The sequence below is a fragment of the Sabethes cyaneus genome, chromosome 3 (assembly GCF_943734655.1).
Source record: "Sabethes cyaneus chromosome 3, idSabCyanKW18_F2, whole genome shotgun sequence".
Taxonomy (NCBI): Eukaryota; Metazoa; Arthropoda; class Insecta; order Diptera; family Culicidae; genus Sabethes; species Sabethes cyaneus.
Genome location: NC_071355.1, coordinates 55,367,777 through 55,384,058, shown reverse-complemented (window position 1 = coordinate 55,384,058; position 16,282 = coordinate 55,367,777). Strand labels below are relative to the sequence as shown.

The 16,282-nt window shown below is 42.2% G+C and overlaps 1 pseudogene; it reads right to left on the bottom strand.

Annotated features, from left to right (window-relative positions):
- Positions 1–5,579: 5,579 nt before the first annotated feature.
- On the bottom strand, positions 5,580–7,300 carry LOC128744025 (serine/arginine repetitive matrix protein 5-like; annotated as a pseudogene).
- Positions 7,301–16,282: the final 8,982 nt, after the last annotated feature.

The following is a 16,282-nucleotide window of genomic DNA, read 5'->3' as shown; positions in this document are numbered from 1 at the left end:
CAGCGTGTCCGAAGATGGATGCAGCAAGTGAGATATGAAAATTGCATTTTGATTGCAACTGACAGTTAAATTGCGCTTTCACTTCTAGCAGCTTTTTGCCTTCGTCTGCAGATTGCTGCTGACCTCTTTGAAGCCAACCGAAGTGCACCACTGACTGTGTCGTTGCGTATTTAATGCAACAACAATAACGGGACAATGCAGTCCGGCGGACTCTGCTTCTGCTTCGGATGCTTTTTCTTCTTGCCGCTGGCGGTTGGAAGACAGCGACGTTATCTTGAACAGTGTTATTTTCTTGTCCGGTGTTGTTCTAGTCAAACAACACGGTCAGCAGAGTCGACGTTATGTTGTCATGTTGCGTTTGGTCAAAGATAGAAACAAAAATAAGTGTGTTCATTTATTTCATCACCGTGAACTATTTTCTGAAGCATTTTGAATAAGATGCTTCCTGCTGATAAAGCATAGGATAACTGAGTTTATGTTTATGTATTTTCATTCCACTTCCATTGAAGCGTATTGGGTTTATGATTTTCCTGCCAATAACTAACGGTATATAATAAACTAAATTTACAGCATCCCGACTAGATAATCATTCCGTGCATGTTGAATCATCCAGCCAAATGACGCAACTGTAGCGATCAGATAAATTGGTAAGTAATTGCAATTATCGTACGCAATCAGTTTGCAAAAGCATTGCAATCATTGTGAGATGATCTACGGAAGTGCAGCTTGTAACCATGTTTGAATTGAGGTGTATTTATACTACATTGCAGAGCTGAAAAGCGACCTCCAGTGTTGTAAAATCGTTCACCATCAAGCCCATACGAGCTATGCGCTTGTATGAAACTAAGTATGTAATAATATGTAGCATTAGCGAGTCAATAACGCCCGCTACTCATCATGATAACGACGATTGTTTGATTTGTTTCACTGTTGAACTGCACGCCCGGTTGCAGTCTGCATGCATTCCGACCGCTCCAGAACAATTCAAACTCAATCAATTAGTCAAAATCGATCATAATATTTGAACATATTGATAAACATTACCTTATCGTTTGTTTTGGTTTTAATTTAAACAACTTTTTCTGGAAATGATGCAATGGAATTTTTAATTACAGTCAGTTTGTTTGAATGAATAAATCACTGTACCGGTATTTGAAAACAGCAAACACATTTACTATTTAACAAACGACAACAAGCGTCTTTGGTTTATTAAAAATTCATTCCGACTATGTTCTGTGTCATTGCATAACACATTTCCAAGGAACTTATACCTAATGAAAACAACTAACTACTCTCGCAAATTAAAATACGCAATCACAACTATAACGTGTTTGAACCTTAGAATATGAGTAGCATAATTCATAATTATTAATTAAACGAATAGCATTCGGCATCAAACGGATACCGAAAATGATTAGCGCAAATCTCTGTTCATGTTAAAGCTCCCGGTCTGTGCAGCGAACCTCATGTGTAGTAGTAGGTATAAGCGAAGTCCGTCTGTGGTTAACCTTTTCCCTTCACGCCGTATGTCCGACGACACTCGCTCGTACCCGTAGTTACTCTGGTCGGGCGGAAGGCAGATTTTAATTATCATCCTGTTTACTTTCCCGAGCTTTTCGCGAAGTATCCCAATCCCTACCCTGCTAGCTAGCACCTACCTACTAGTGACTGGCTGCTGCTGCAGTGGCAGGAGATACAAGATGCTCTCCCACTGCACAATGAAATCTAGAAATATATTCACGCTGCCATGCCAGAGTAAAGTGCTGACATATGCCTATACGATCGCACATTGGCCTTACAATAAAATGCGCCATGGAAAGGATTTTTTTTTGTTTTGTTCCCTGTAGCTTCGTTGTAACGCGGGCTCAACCGCAAGAACAATATGGCAATACTACTGCTTCCATCTCGATTCAAAGCAATTCAAACATCGGGTGCATAAGTGCGGCACAGACAATGTGTACATTTTGTATAATTACATGCGTACGCTATTTTTTTTTAATCGAAATGCAATAATAATTGATGAGTTTCTCTCCTGGTGCTGGGGAATATAATCCATCGGTGGGTTTGTTTATAAATAAGATGTGTGAAACGTTGATGCAGGAATACATTACATTGACGTACTAGCGCATTAGAATTCATATTTTTTGTTATGAATATAATACAATTTTGTTCTATAACATTCAGAATATCAAATACTAAGTACCTCTTTCTACTCGTGGTCCCAGTCGCATAACTAGGTTTTTTAGACCTAACCAATATTATGCGCTCCTGCAAACTATTTTGTTTCCTTTGAAGTGAAATAAAAATGAGGAAAACTATAAGCGTTCCTTACGAGCTTCAGGTAGTACTCAGAGAGATTCCCATCGTATACCTGGCGAAAGTTGGGAGACTACGGTGGGTCAGTCACGTCGCAAGGATGCCGGACGACTGTGCAGTGAAATCCGTACTCTTGAAGAACCAGACCGACCTTCGGAATAGAGGGGCTAAATGTGTTAGATGACGCAACCAGATTGAAACCGACTTGCGTGTGTCGAGATGCTCAACAAATTGACGACCAGGCCCGAGTACAGAGTAGTTCTTGGTACGACATGATCCACCCGGCTCTATGCTGCTAGACTGAATGAATGTCCTTACAAGCTTCTTTATTATTCCAATATATTCCAAGTAAGAGAAACAGGGCATCTAAAATACAGTGCACTTTTAAAATAAATATTTCCCTCCGGTTCCAGCTCATGTACCAACTACTACCCTCCTTGACCGTAATATGTACAATCCTAAGAACAGAACAAAAGACTAAATGATATTACCCCTTAAAAAAGACACCAACAAAGTGTCGAAACGTCGGGAAAACATCAAACTTCAGTCTTGATAAATTTCTCCGAAGACTGCCCTGCCGAATATTAACAGTTTTTTAATTAACAGTTGCATCCTCTCACAATTCAACCTTTTCGTAAAAAGATTGGAATAACCCTTGACAGATCGAATAAAGGCAATGAAAACTTCTTGCCAGCAGCGCTGAGGTAATGAGTTCCATCCGGGGTCACAAGCCAAGAAGGGGTCTCCCAGAAATGTCAAACTTGGGCCACACGCTATGAACCCAAGCAGCAATTTACATTTTATTATCTTCCTCTACTGATTTTCATGACCTATTTCATAAAACCACTAATAAAACTATGAGCCTCATTAAAACCTTATGATGACCATTTTTAAACTTCTTTTCGACCAAGAGGTCCGCTCTTCAAAAGGCTTTTATAACCACTTAACAAGTCAGGCCATAAGCTCAAGCAGATTTATTACGTTCGGCTGAAAGTAGCAATAAAATCGACTTTTTGCTGCTTGACGGCTACCGCCATAATTTTATGAAGCTTTTCACTTTGTTCGACAAAGCTTTAAAACATAAAAAGCAAAATCACTCAAACAACTTTTTTAACTTGAAAATATATAGCCGTGAACAGAAAAAGTAGTCATACCGCCATCTGTCATCCTGAGCGATTTGATTTACAGCGACCATAATAAAATATTCAACAGAATATATAATAAATTTTCAGCAGTTTCCGTAGTTGTGCAGCATATGCGCATATCGTACATATTGGATTTAACGCGGCATCAAAATTTTACAATTTTTGGAAACCAGTTGTTTAATAAATATATTCGATTAATCACTCTAAGTTGCTAGTGAAATCATTCTAATTGCATTCTGACATGAAAATCGATTGATGATAATTTTCTTTCTGCAACTCGCATTTTGTTTTTGATGAATTGTTGTTTGCTACGCCCCACTTATGGTAAGTTTATAACAGATGTATCGCAGCTAACCAGTTTTATCGCGGTATTATAAGCAATCACAATAAGTCTGCTTTAATTACAGTTTTATTATGGTTTTATTGCTAACTAAAAGAAGTTTTTGACTCGTATCATCTTTATATTGCGCAGCACGTTGATGAAACCAAGGGTAATAATTCGTACAGCAATAAAACGTTGATAAAATTCGAATAAAATCAAGTGGCTTTAGAATTGTTACTTGGGATTTTTTCGCGACAGCAAAAAAATACGCTAATATCGCCATCCGCGTATGACACGTGCACGTGCACGCATTTAATCTGGATCTGGATCTGGATCTGGATCTGGATCTGGATCTGGATCTGGATCTGGATCTGGATCTGGATCTGGATCTGGATCTGGATCTGGATCTGGATCTGGATCTGGATCTGAATCTGGATCTGGATCTGGATCTGGATCTGGATTTGGATCTGGATCTGGATCTGGATCTGGATCTGGATCTGGATCTGGATCTGGATCTGGATCTGGATCTGGATCTGGATCTGGATCTGGATCAGGATATGGATCTGGATGTGGATCTGGATCTGGATCTGGATCTGGATCTGGATCTGGATCTGGATCTGGATCTGAATGGATCTGGATCTGGATCTGGATCTGGATCTGGATCTGAATCTGGATCTGGATCTGGATCTGGATCTGGATTTGGATCTGGATCTGGATCTGGATCTGGATCTGGATCTGAATCTGGATCTGGATCTGGATCTGGATCTGGATCTGGATTTGGATCTGGATCTGGATCTGGATCTGGATCTGGATCTGGATCTGGATCTGGATCTGGATCTGGATCTGGATCTGGATCTGGATCTGGATCTGGATCTGGATCTGGATCTGGATCTGGATCTGGATCTGGATCTGGATCTGGATCTGGATCTGGATCTGGATCTGGATCTGGATCTGGATCTGGATCTGGATCTGGATCTGGATCTGGATCTGGATCTGGATCTGGATCTGGATCTGGATCTGGATCTGGATCTGGATCTGGATCTGGATCTGGATCTGGATCTGGATCTGGATCTGGATCTGGATCTGGATCTGGATCTGGATCTGGATCTGGATCTGGATCTGGATCTGGATCTGGATCTGGATCTGGATCTGGATCTGGATCTGGATCTGGATCTGGATCTGGATCTGGATCTGGATCTGGATCTGGATCTGGATCTGGATCTGGATCTGGATCTGGATCTGGATCTGGATCTGGATCTGGATCTGGATCTGGATCTGGATCTGGATCTGGATCTGGATCTGGATCTGGATCTGGATCTGGATCTGGATCTGGATCTGGATCTGGATCTGGATCTGGATCTGGATCTGGATCTGGATCTGGATCTGGATCTGGATCTGGATCTGGATCTGGATCTGGATCTGGATCTGGATCTGGATCTGGATCTGGATCTGGATCTGGATCTGGATCTGGATCTGGATCTGGATCTGGATCTGGATCTGGATCTGGATCTCTGGATCTGGATCTGGATCTGGATCTGGATCTGGATCTGAATCTGGATCTGGATCTGGATCTGGATCTGGATTTGGATCTGGATCTGGATCTGGATCTGGATCTGGATCTGGATCTGGATCTGGATCTGGATCTGGATCTGGATCTGGATCTGGATCAGGATATGGATCTGGATGTGGATCTGGATCTGGATCTGGATCTGGATCTGGATCTGGATCTGGATCTGGATCTGGATCTGAATGGATCTGGATCTGGATCTGGATCTGGATCTGGATCTGAATCTGGATCTGGATCTGGATCTGGATCTGAATGGATCTGGATCTGGATCTGGATCTGGATCTGGATCTGGATCTGAATCTGGATCTGGATCTGGATCTGGATCTGGATCTGGATTTGGATCTGGATCTGGATCTGGATCTGGATCTGGATCTGGATCTGGATCTGGATCTGGATCTGGATCTGGATCTGGATCTGGATCTGGATCTGGATCTGGATCTGGATCTGGATCTGGATCTGGATCTGGATCTGGATCTGGATCTGGATCTGGATCTGGATCTGGATCTGGATCTGGATCTGGATCTGGATCTGGATCTGGATCTGGATCTGGATCTGGATCTGGATCTGGATCTGGATCTGGATCTGGATCTGGATCTGGATCTGGATCTGGATCTGGATCTGGATCTGGATCTGGATCTGGATCTGGATCTGGATCTGGATCTGGATCTGGATCTGGATCTGGATCTGGATCTGGATCTGGATCTGGATCTGGATCTGGATCTGGATCTGGATCTGGATCTGGATCTGGATCTGGATCTGGATCTGGATCTGGATCTGAATGGATCTGGATCTGGATCTGGATCTGAATGGATCTGGATCTGGATCTGGATCTGGATCTGGATCTGGATCTGGATCTGGATCTGGATCTGGATCTGGATCTGGATCTGGATCTGGATCTGTATCTGGATCTGGATCTGGATCTGGATCTGGATCTGGATCTGGATCTGGATCTGGATCTGGATCTGGATTTGGATTTGGATCTGGATCTGGATCTGGATCTGGATCTGGATCTGGATCTGGATCTGGATCTGGATCTGGATCTGGATCTGGATCTGGATCTGGATCTGGATCTGGATCTGGATCTGGATCTGAATGGATCTGGATCTGGATCTGGATCTGGATCTGGATCTGGATCTGGATCTGGATCTGGATCTGAATGGATCTGGATCTGGATCTGGATCTGGATCTGGATCTGGATCTGGATCTGGATCTGGATCTGGATCTGGATCTGGATCTGGATCTGGATCTGGATCTGGATCTGGATCTGGATCTGGATCTGGATCTGGATCTGGATCTGGATCTGGATCTGGATCTGGATCTGGATCTGGATCTGGATCTGGATCTGGATCTGGATCTGGATCTGGATCTGGATCTGGATCTGGATCTGGATCTGGATCTGGATCTGGATCTGGATCTGGATCTGAATCTGGATCTGGATCTGGATTTGGATCTGAATCTGGATCTGGATCTGGATCTGGATCTGGATCTGGATCTGGATCTGGATCTGGATCTGGATCTGGATCTGGATCTGGATCTGGATCTGAATCTGGATCTGGATCTGGATCTGGATCTGGATCTGAATCTGGATCTGGATCTGGATCTGGATCTGGATCTGGATCTGGATCTGGATCTGGATCTGGATCTGGATCTGGATCTGGATCTGGATCTGAATCTGAATCTGGATCTGGATCTGGATCTGGATCTGGATCTGGATCTGGATCTGGATCTGGATCTGGATCTGGATCTGGATCTGGATCTGGATCTGGATCTGGATCTGGATCTGGATCTGGATCTGGATCTGGATCTGGATCTGGATCTGGATCTGGATCTGGATCTGGATCTGGATCTGGATCTGGATCTGGATCTGGATCTGGATCTGGATCTGGATCTGGATCTGGATCTGGATCTGGATCTGGATCTGGATCTGGATCTGGATCTGGATCTGGATCTGGATCTGGATCTGGATCTGGATCTGGATCTGGATCTGGATCTGGATCTGGATCTGGATCTGGATCTGGATCTGGATCTGGATCTGGATCTGGATCTGGATCTGGATCTGGATCTGGATCTGGATCTGGATCTGGATCTGGATCTGGATCTGGATCTGGATCTGGATCTGGATCTGGATCTGGATCTGGATCTGGATCTGGATCTGGATCTGGATCTGGATCTGGATCTGGATCTGAATCTGGATCTGGATCTGGATCTGGATCTGGATCTGGATCTGGATCTGGATTTGGATCTGGATCTGGATCTGGATCTGGATCTGGATCTGGATCTGGATCTGGATCTGGATCTGGATCTGGATCTGGATCTGGATCTGGATCTGGATCTGGATCTGGATCTGGATCTGGATCTGGATCTGGATCTGGATCTGGATCTGGATCTGGATCTGGATCTGGATCTGGATCTGGATCTGGATCTGGATCTGGATCTGGATCTGGATCTGGATCTGGATCTGGATCTGGATCTGGATCTGGATCTGGATCTGGATCTGGATCTGGATCTGGATCTGGATCTGGATCTGGATCTAGATCTGGATCTGGATCTGGATCTGGATCTGGATCTGGATCTGGATCTGGATCTGGATCTGGATCTGGATCTGGATCTGGATCTGGATCTGGATCTGGATCTGGATCTGGATCTGGATCTGGATCTGGATCTGGATCTGGATCTGGATCTGGATCTGGATCTGGATCTGGATCTGGATCTGGATCTGGATCTGGATCTGGATCTGGATCTGGATCTGGATCTGGATCTGGATCTGGATCTGGATCTGGATCTGGATCTGAATCTGGATCTGGATCTCTCAACTCAAGCCAGAACTCAATCCACCTGATGGTGGAGTTTGTAGATCCGTTTCTCGTTTGTCTGTTTCTTTCTTCTCGTTTGTTTGTTTCTTTTGTCCAGCGCCTTGTAAATGAACTACCGTTTCCAAAAATATAAAAATCTATGCTGATCTGAGGAAATGTAGTGTTGACAACTAAAAAAAAAGCGTCGTTCACGATTATCTCGAGCACTTTAGAGCTGCAGCACAGTATCGTCTAGACTAGATACTTTAGAACAACGACGCAGGAAACTCCAGCAAACTGTATTTAAGATGCTTTACGGAGAAATTGATTCTCCGAACATTCTTTCGCTACTTGGTTTTCGTGCTTCTCGACGTTCTCTCCGTTCTGCGGGATTACTACAAACTCAATCGCACCATTCAGTATTTGGATTCAACGAACCTATCGCTACCTCGCGCTATGTCCGATGGCATACATTATTAAACTTTCATGTACCTCAAGTTGTGGTCGAATATTTTGATGACGGCATACATTCAAGCGTGTCATCATGATAGTACCGGTCAGTAAACGTGCTACACAGCATTCAAATCAGTTGTCAGTTATTCAGATGAAAATTTTCAAAAGAATCTCCAGTGTGAATAAAATCTCCTCACGTTTCACTTGTATCGAATTCCTCCTGAATTTCTATTTCTCCCAGAACATGAGAATTTTCAGTATCAACAACTTAGCACATCAGAACACCGCTGAAAGCTTGACTCTCATCGCATTGGGACGAAGCAAAACCCACAACTCTTTTATATCTCCTATGTACACACACATTTCCCCCATCGCATCGGTGAAAACAAGCAAACTCTTCTCGCAGCGGTAAAAAATCCCTGACGAGGTGAATTTTTCATGAATTATGCTAATAAAAATAAATATAATATTTTAATCTCATTTAGGCTGTCACGCCCGGCAGATACTAAGGTGCCCGGAACCAGCACCCGGTTCCGCCAGCCAGCCAACCAGCCAGCGTCTGCTTCGGCTGAATCGCACTGATATGAGTTAAGCGGCATAGATCAACGGGAGTCCTACGTACACACATACACGCTCACTCACACCCGGCTCGGTTCGCACCCGGTAGCTTTGCACGCAAGAAAAAATACCGTCCCCATCGCACATGGTCGCAAAGTAAAGTCAGCTCACATGTTCGCATTAATACCGAAATGCCCGGACACTGGGGGAAAATTAAACATAATTTTCCACTTTTATGAATTTGCATCTTTATAACGTGCGCCCAAGAGTCGTTATTCTTTCACCGCACAGTCGCTCAGCACAATGGCCGCCAGACAGAGCGGGACTCGCAACCGGTCGACTCAGACAGGCGAAACTTTTCCACCGGAGAGCCCTCGGTGTGTTTCTTTTCTTTCCCTGATCTGGCGAAAACTTGCCGCTCCAGTTGGGATGTGCAGCATTTACTTGGAGTGAAAATTAATTCATCTTTGTACTAACTTTACGTGCGCGAGTTTACAACATTTTCCCACCGAAACCAGAAACAAGATTAGCGGGTTTTCCATGTATGCAGTTTCGTTACTCCGAAAAGAGACAGGTAAGTTGGAACAAAGCCAAAGCTTGCCGAAAAGGATTACCTTCTCTACCTACCACTACGGGTTGGGTTTTTCGCACCGGAACCATTTTGTTTGCTTTCGAGTGAGAGATATGTGCTACGGTTTGGGTGGTTCATGAGCTCCGAATGAAGGAAAGCCTTCTGCTTCGTGAACCTGATGAAAACATGGGCTACGTAGTAGTAATGAGCCATTCAAAAGAGCCGGCTTCAAGTGTTGCTGATAATTTTATTCATAATAGGATCGAATTTTTTTAAAGATAAGTTTAAGTTGATCTCTTGGTGGTGCAGGAAATTCAGCGAGGACCGAAACTTTGTTTAACAGCAAACACCGAGTTGCTTAATGCTGGTTTATCCTTTACCATGCACATCGAATTTTAATAGATCGTAAGAGGCTTACGACTTTCCCAGTTTTATTTCAATGATGCTATGAACATATTTGTGATATTAAAATATTGATGTACCGTGAGGTGCACATATTCACATACTGGGTAACGAAAAACAGGACCTATCGATTGTATATTTAGACAACTTTGACGATGCTTTTTATAATTTAAAGGCTTTCCAAATTTAATTTCTTTAGTGTAAATTACAGTTGAGGTCGTCTGCAAAAAAAGTGACACCTATAGTAAGAACAACCGAATAATAGCAAAAGTCATGCATTTCTAGCACTGCATGAAAGTTATTTTGGACTGGGTAAATTTCCATTAAAACCAGAGGTTGTCTGTTTATTTTCCCCCGTATTACAGTTTGTTCATTTCATTTTCCAGTGCAGCGTTATGTTTTTATTTACATCATCATCATAGCGAATAACATCATGAAATGTTGATATGCAGTTTTACTTTGGGAAGAAACAAATTGCACTAAAAAACACCCATGAACCATTCGTCGAATTTTCCAGCTTTTTTGCTAGACCTACAATACGAGAATGCATTAAGTAATCATATCACATGGAACGAGCTAGATGAAAGCTTTCCGCTCTTCAGTTGCTCCCTCTTCCTCCTCACCGTCACCGTCACCGTCATCATCACCACATCATCGCTGTGCATCGGCAAGGATTATCGAAACGTGTCCATTTTTTTCTTCATTTCACATCGATTCGTTCGGCGCTTTTGCTTTTCACACCGAGCTCTTCACTACTAGAGGTACAGAGTGTGAGTGGATGTTGCATAGTATATCACATCAGGAAAACGAAGCAGTGATACACAGCATCGCACATCGTCGAAGTTGGTGGTGAATCTGCAAACTTGCACTACTTTCAATTTGACCACCCGGACCAAATGGCCAGTGGCATTAGGCGACGACCGCATGGATGTCCAAATCGGAAAACTGTTGATGTCAAAATATATCGAATAACCGGCATCCGGGATGGAGAGTCGTCGAAAGTTCGACGTGGAAAGCATCGCGTCTTGCAATGAAAATAGTGCGAAAATTTGATTTACATACCATCGTGATTTTTTTCTGCTTCATTCTTTGCATATAAATAGGACTGCAAATTTTAAAAGGTGATTGATAAAATGTCAAAAACAGCTTTCAGTACTAACTAGAGAACGATACATTATTGCGTCAGTTTGGAGCAGAGCAAGGAGATAATTTGAGAAGCGCACTCTGAAGCTTGGAAAAAAGCTATTTTGGGTTTTGGGTTTTCCAAGGTAAATAACATCTATTACTTGTGAAAGAAAGTGAGTGACTATTCTCAACGGTAGATTATAAACTTGGAACTATCGACTGTTGAAGAGCACGAACGCTTTCGTGTATGTTTTTAGTTAGACAACAAAGCATCCATACCAGCACTGTTATATTTATTACGTACTGCTTGCTATAAACAGAACGGAAGAACGACAATGATCCCGTTCCAGATCCAGATCCAGAACCAGAACCAGATCCAGTAGATCCAGACCCAGATTCAGTTCCAGATCCAGATCCAGCAGAACCAGATCCAGATCCAGCAGAACCAGATCCAGATCCAGATCCAGTAGATCCAGATCCAGTAGATCCAGATCCAGCAGATCCAGATCCAGATCCAGCAGATCCAGATCCAGATCCAGCAGATCCAGATCCAGCAGATTCAGATCCAGCAGATCCAGATCCAGCAGATCCAGATCCAGCAGATCCAGATCCAGCAGATCCAGATCCAGCAGATCCAGATCCAGCAGATCCAGATCCAGCAGATCCAGATCCAGCAGATCCAGATCCAGCAGATCCAGATCCAGCAGATCCAGATCCAGCAGATCCAGATCCAGCAGATCCAGATCCAGCAGATCCAGATCCAGCAGATCCAGATCCAGCAGATCCAGATCCAGCAGATCCAGATCCAGCAGATCCAGATCCAGCAGATCCAGATCCAGCAGATCCAGATCCAGCAGATCCAGATCCAGCAGATCCAGATCCAGCAGATCCAGATCCAGCAGATCCAGATCCAGCAGATCCAGATCCAGCAGATCCAGATCCAGCAGATCCAGATCCAGCAGATCCAGATCCAGCAGATCCAGATCCAGCAGATCCAGATCCAGCAGATCCAGATCCAGCAGATCCAGATCCAGCAGATCCAGATCCAGCAGATCCAGATCCAGCAGATCCAGATCCAGCAGATCCAGATCCAGCAGATCCAGATCCAGCAGATCCAGATCCAGCAGATCCAGATCCAGATCCAGATCCAGATCCAGATCCAGATCCAGATCCAGATCCAGATCCAGATCCAGATCCAGATCCAGATCCAGATCCAGATTCAGATCCAGATCCACTTGGTTCATTACAATTTCTGCAAGTGCGCTACGGAAACCGCGCGTGAGGTTCAGACCGTCGATGTTTGCTTGTTGTTGAGTGAAGTAGCCAAAATGCCGTCCCAGAAGGCACATAATTATCACGGTATACAAACTTCAAGTATTGTTTCGGACCAAATCTGAATATCATCCATAAATCGGCTTTTTTAAAGGCTACCAAGTAATAACTGCAGATAAAATTGAATTTTCTTGAATTGAATAATTTCGCACCTTAACAATTTTTGGATGACTTGTAGCAATAGTAGCCAGTTAAGTTAGTTTAAACTGGCTTATAACTTGTATAACTTGTTATAACTTGCAGTTAACGAAATTAGCTTACTTAAGTTGCTTACGTACAACTACGATTATACCGAAAAAAAATAGTATCTACACGCCGGACTCGATTATCCGGGGATTTGATTATCCGGGGATTCGATTATCCGGGTTTTAGTCTCGATTATCCGGATGAAAAAAAATTATTATTTTTTTCGATGATTTATTTTAAACCTTAATGTTATAGTTTTCATGCTTAATGATGATTCTTACTTGACAAGTATTGATTCACCTCCCTAAAGCTACAAAATTCCTTTCTTATATCCCTTTTATCGGTGAACAAAATAAAAATAAATCCTGTGATGATGAAATCAATTTTTTTACTTAAAAATCATCATCTCGTAATCATTAATAAAAAAAATAGCAAAAAGGTATCTTATGACTTTAGGGGAGATTGATCAATAATAAAAAAAATCATTTATAACACCTAAATATTGAAAATCATAACACACCAAAAATAATTTTGTACCAAAAAAAAATCATTAGTGGAAAAAATCGTAAGAAAGGAATTTTCTGACTTTCGGGAAGATAGATCAATAACAAATAAATCATTTATGATACCCTAAAAGTCAAAAAACTTGACATACCAAAAAAATTTTGTTCTAAAAATAATGATTTGATTATCCGGGTGATTCGATTATCCGGGCTGAAAATAAAAATGAACACCCGGATAATCGAGTCCGGGCTGTATTCTGGGTTATCATTTACAACTAGTGATGTCCGTTAATCGTTCGATTAATTCAACTAATCGAATAACTATAAAAATATTCGAATAATTTTTAATCGAATACTGCCAGCACGAGTAGTTGAATTAATCGAATAGTTCAAAGGAAATAATATGAATGCGAATAATCCCCGAATAATGCCCGCTAATCGTTCATAATCGTTCGATTAATCGAATAAATGAAAAAAATATTCGAATATTTCTAATCGAATACCACTAGCACGAATAGTTGAATTAATCGATTAGTGCAGACAACGCTCGCCGATTAATCGGTAATCGAATAATTGAAAATTTCGGACATCACTATTTACAACACTCATTCGCATTCGCCAATTTCCACGAAATTGTTGATATCACCGTTCGTTGTGACTAATTGATTTGGAATATATTTTTTTTAGATTATAGTTACTTTAACAGCTTGTAATTAAAAATTTTTTACCGATTACCGCATTTTTTTGAGGAAATTAGGAATTTACCGAACGTTCAACAGTTCTAATTATACCACAATAGATCAAAATAATGGTCGCAGTGGTCAAATCTTCCGACAAAAAAAACAGTTCTAATTTCGTCAAAAAATTGCGGTGTTCGGTATAATTTTTTAAATGTGTGGGTCATTCGTGACTTCTGCGGGGTTGGGATTGAACCCGGGTCCTCGGCGTGAGAGGCATGAATACTAACCACTACACCTAGACTGACGCCTTGAAGTATAATTGTCTTACAACTAACAGGTGGACAGCCAGTAAAAATATCAAATAACAAACGTCCACTGCATCTTACTAGTTGCTTTCGATATTCTACTTCACAACAATTTGCATACTTGACAGAAATACGATTGAATGTAAAGAATTGCAAGCAACTACCGGACGCAAAGCAGCAAATATAACGCTCAAAAACTTTTCTGGGATAAGACAGTCGCTGATTTTCCTCGCTTTGAAAATTGCTGCGTCCCGTCACATGCACAAAATTCCCTTCAGCTCTGTTTCCGTGCAAGACAACAGTTCCGACCAATTTCAATCTGGAATGGATGTAATCTGGCAACAGGTAAAGATGACCGCTCACTGTTCTATGAGATTTCACTTTCAGGACACCAAATTGGACTAGATTCAATATTTAAAGATACAATGTGTTAAGGAAGAGTGGTGGTTTTCGACTTTAACAAAATTGTTTACTTTCACAATACTAAAACTTCAAACTACTTCAAACAATACTAAACAGATGGTGTGTTTAGCTGTAGTCCCTGGTTGTGAATTTGTGCATTTCAAGGTCAAGACTAAAAACACGAGGTTGGTCTAGTATAGTAGCCATTAGCATTTGAAATCTTTCACTTATATTGTTGACAACGCCAACCAGGAACAAATCAGATTCCGAATTTATAATCAGGTTTTATTTACCAGGATTAAAAATTTCCTGCAAAGTTTTTGTTATAATTGTTTAGGTAATATAAGTAGTTAACTTTTAATTATATTTGGCTTACGTTGTACTTTTACTCCTTTTAGCTTCCTTTCTTTTCGCCTAACGGATCTTATCTTCTCCAACTCTATCATTTAATCTTTTCCATCAACTATTAACTCTTTTCCAATTTAGCTCCTTCAATTCTTCTTACTTTCAACTTATGCATGTGAAACGTGAGCCACCTATCTAGTTTTAAGGTTAGCGTAAGAATCGGTTTAATGTTAATTACATGTAAGTTTCCCTACCTGGTAGTTAAATTTAATATTGATACGAAACCGGTGGGTGGGTTTTAATTTATATTTTAAGTAAACTTGTAGCCACAATGTAATTATTTAATGTATATCTATAATGATTTTTGCCACCTCACTTTCTGCACGGTAGTAATCGACAAGTTTCTTTTCACTCGAATGCCCGGATGCAGGCGATGACAGTTACACCGATAGCTGCCCCATACAAAATCCCTCCTGCTTTGCGTGCTGCGCGCAGGGTTGCTGTGCTACCGTGAGTCGCGCCGACCGAAGAGTCGCAACATTCCCCCCCGGTACACCAAGTTCTTGGTTTACTTGCCTTCGCGTCGCACTTCATGAACAGCAAGCTTCGTCGCAGGACGCTCATAGACGCCCGTCCAGGTCTGGACCGTCGTTGACCGTACCTATCCATCTTTTCTAAGCCTACTAAGGCGTTCACCAATCTCGACAGACCTTCATTGTACCACCTCGTTCGCTTGGTTGGCTCAAGGAAGTGATCCCGTACCGTTCGTCGCCAGAGAATGTTTGCTTCAATTCGTGATGCGCACCATGCACGCTGTTCCGAGTTCCTCGCTCGCCTTTTCAAGTTCATTGTCTGCTACAGTGTAGTTTGAGCCGTGATCGATATGGATTTTTCTTGGTGTGCCACGATGTGCCATGAAATACTTGAACGTGGGTGAACCTACTTAATCGTGAGATTTAGCGAAAAAAGAGTGAACGAAGCGTCGTACACAATCAAGCCGTTGGTTCGACTTGGTGTATGGGTGCTGAAGTAGCCCTTCTAGTAGTCTTGTGGTTTTGTTGATGCGATAATAAATGCAAATGCATGTTGTTTTAAATCCCACTGAGTAAATAGATTAATTGAAACAGTGAATTGGCGTCGTGCGCAATCAAGCCGTTGCTTCGTGCTGCTGTAACACTGTGTGATTTCTGTCGACTACAACAGGGGCGAAAGCTCCTTGCGTGCGATGTTGTGTGCAAGGATAGGTAGTCCAGGTTGAGTAGCCAGTTTAGTCAAATT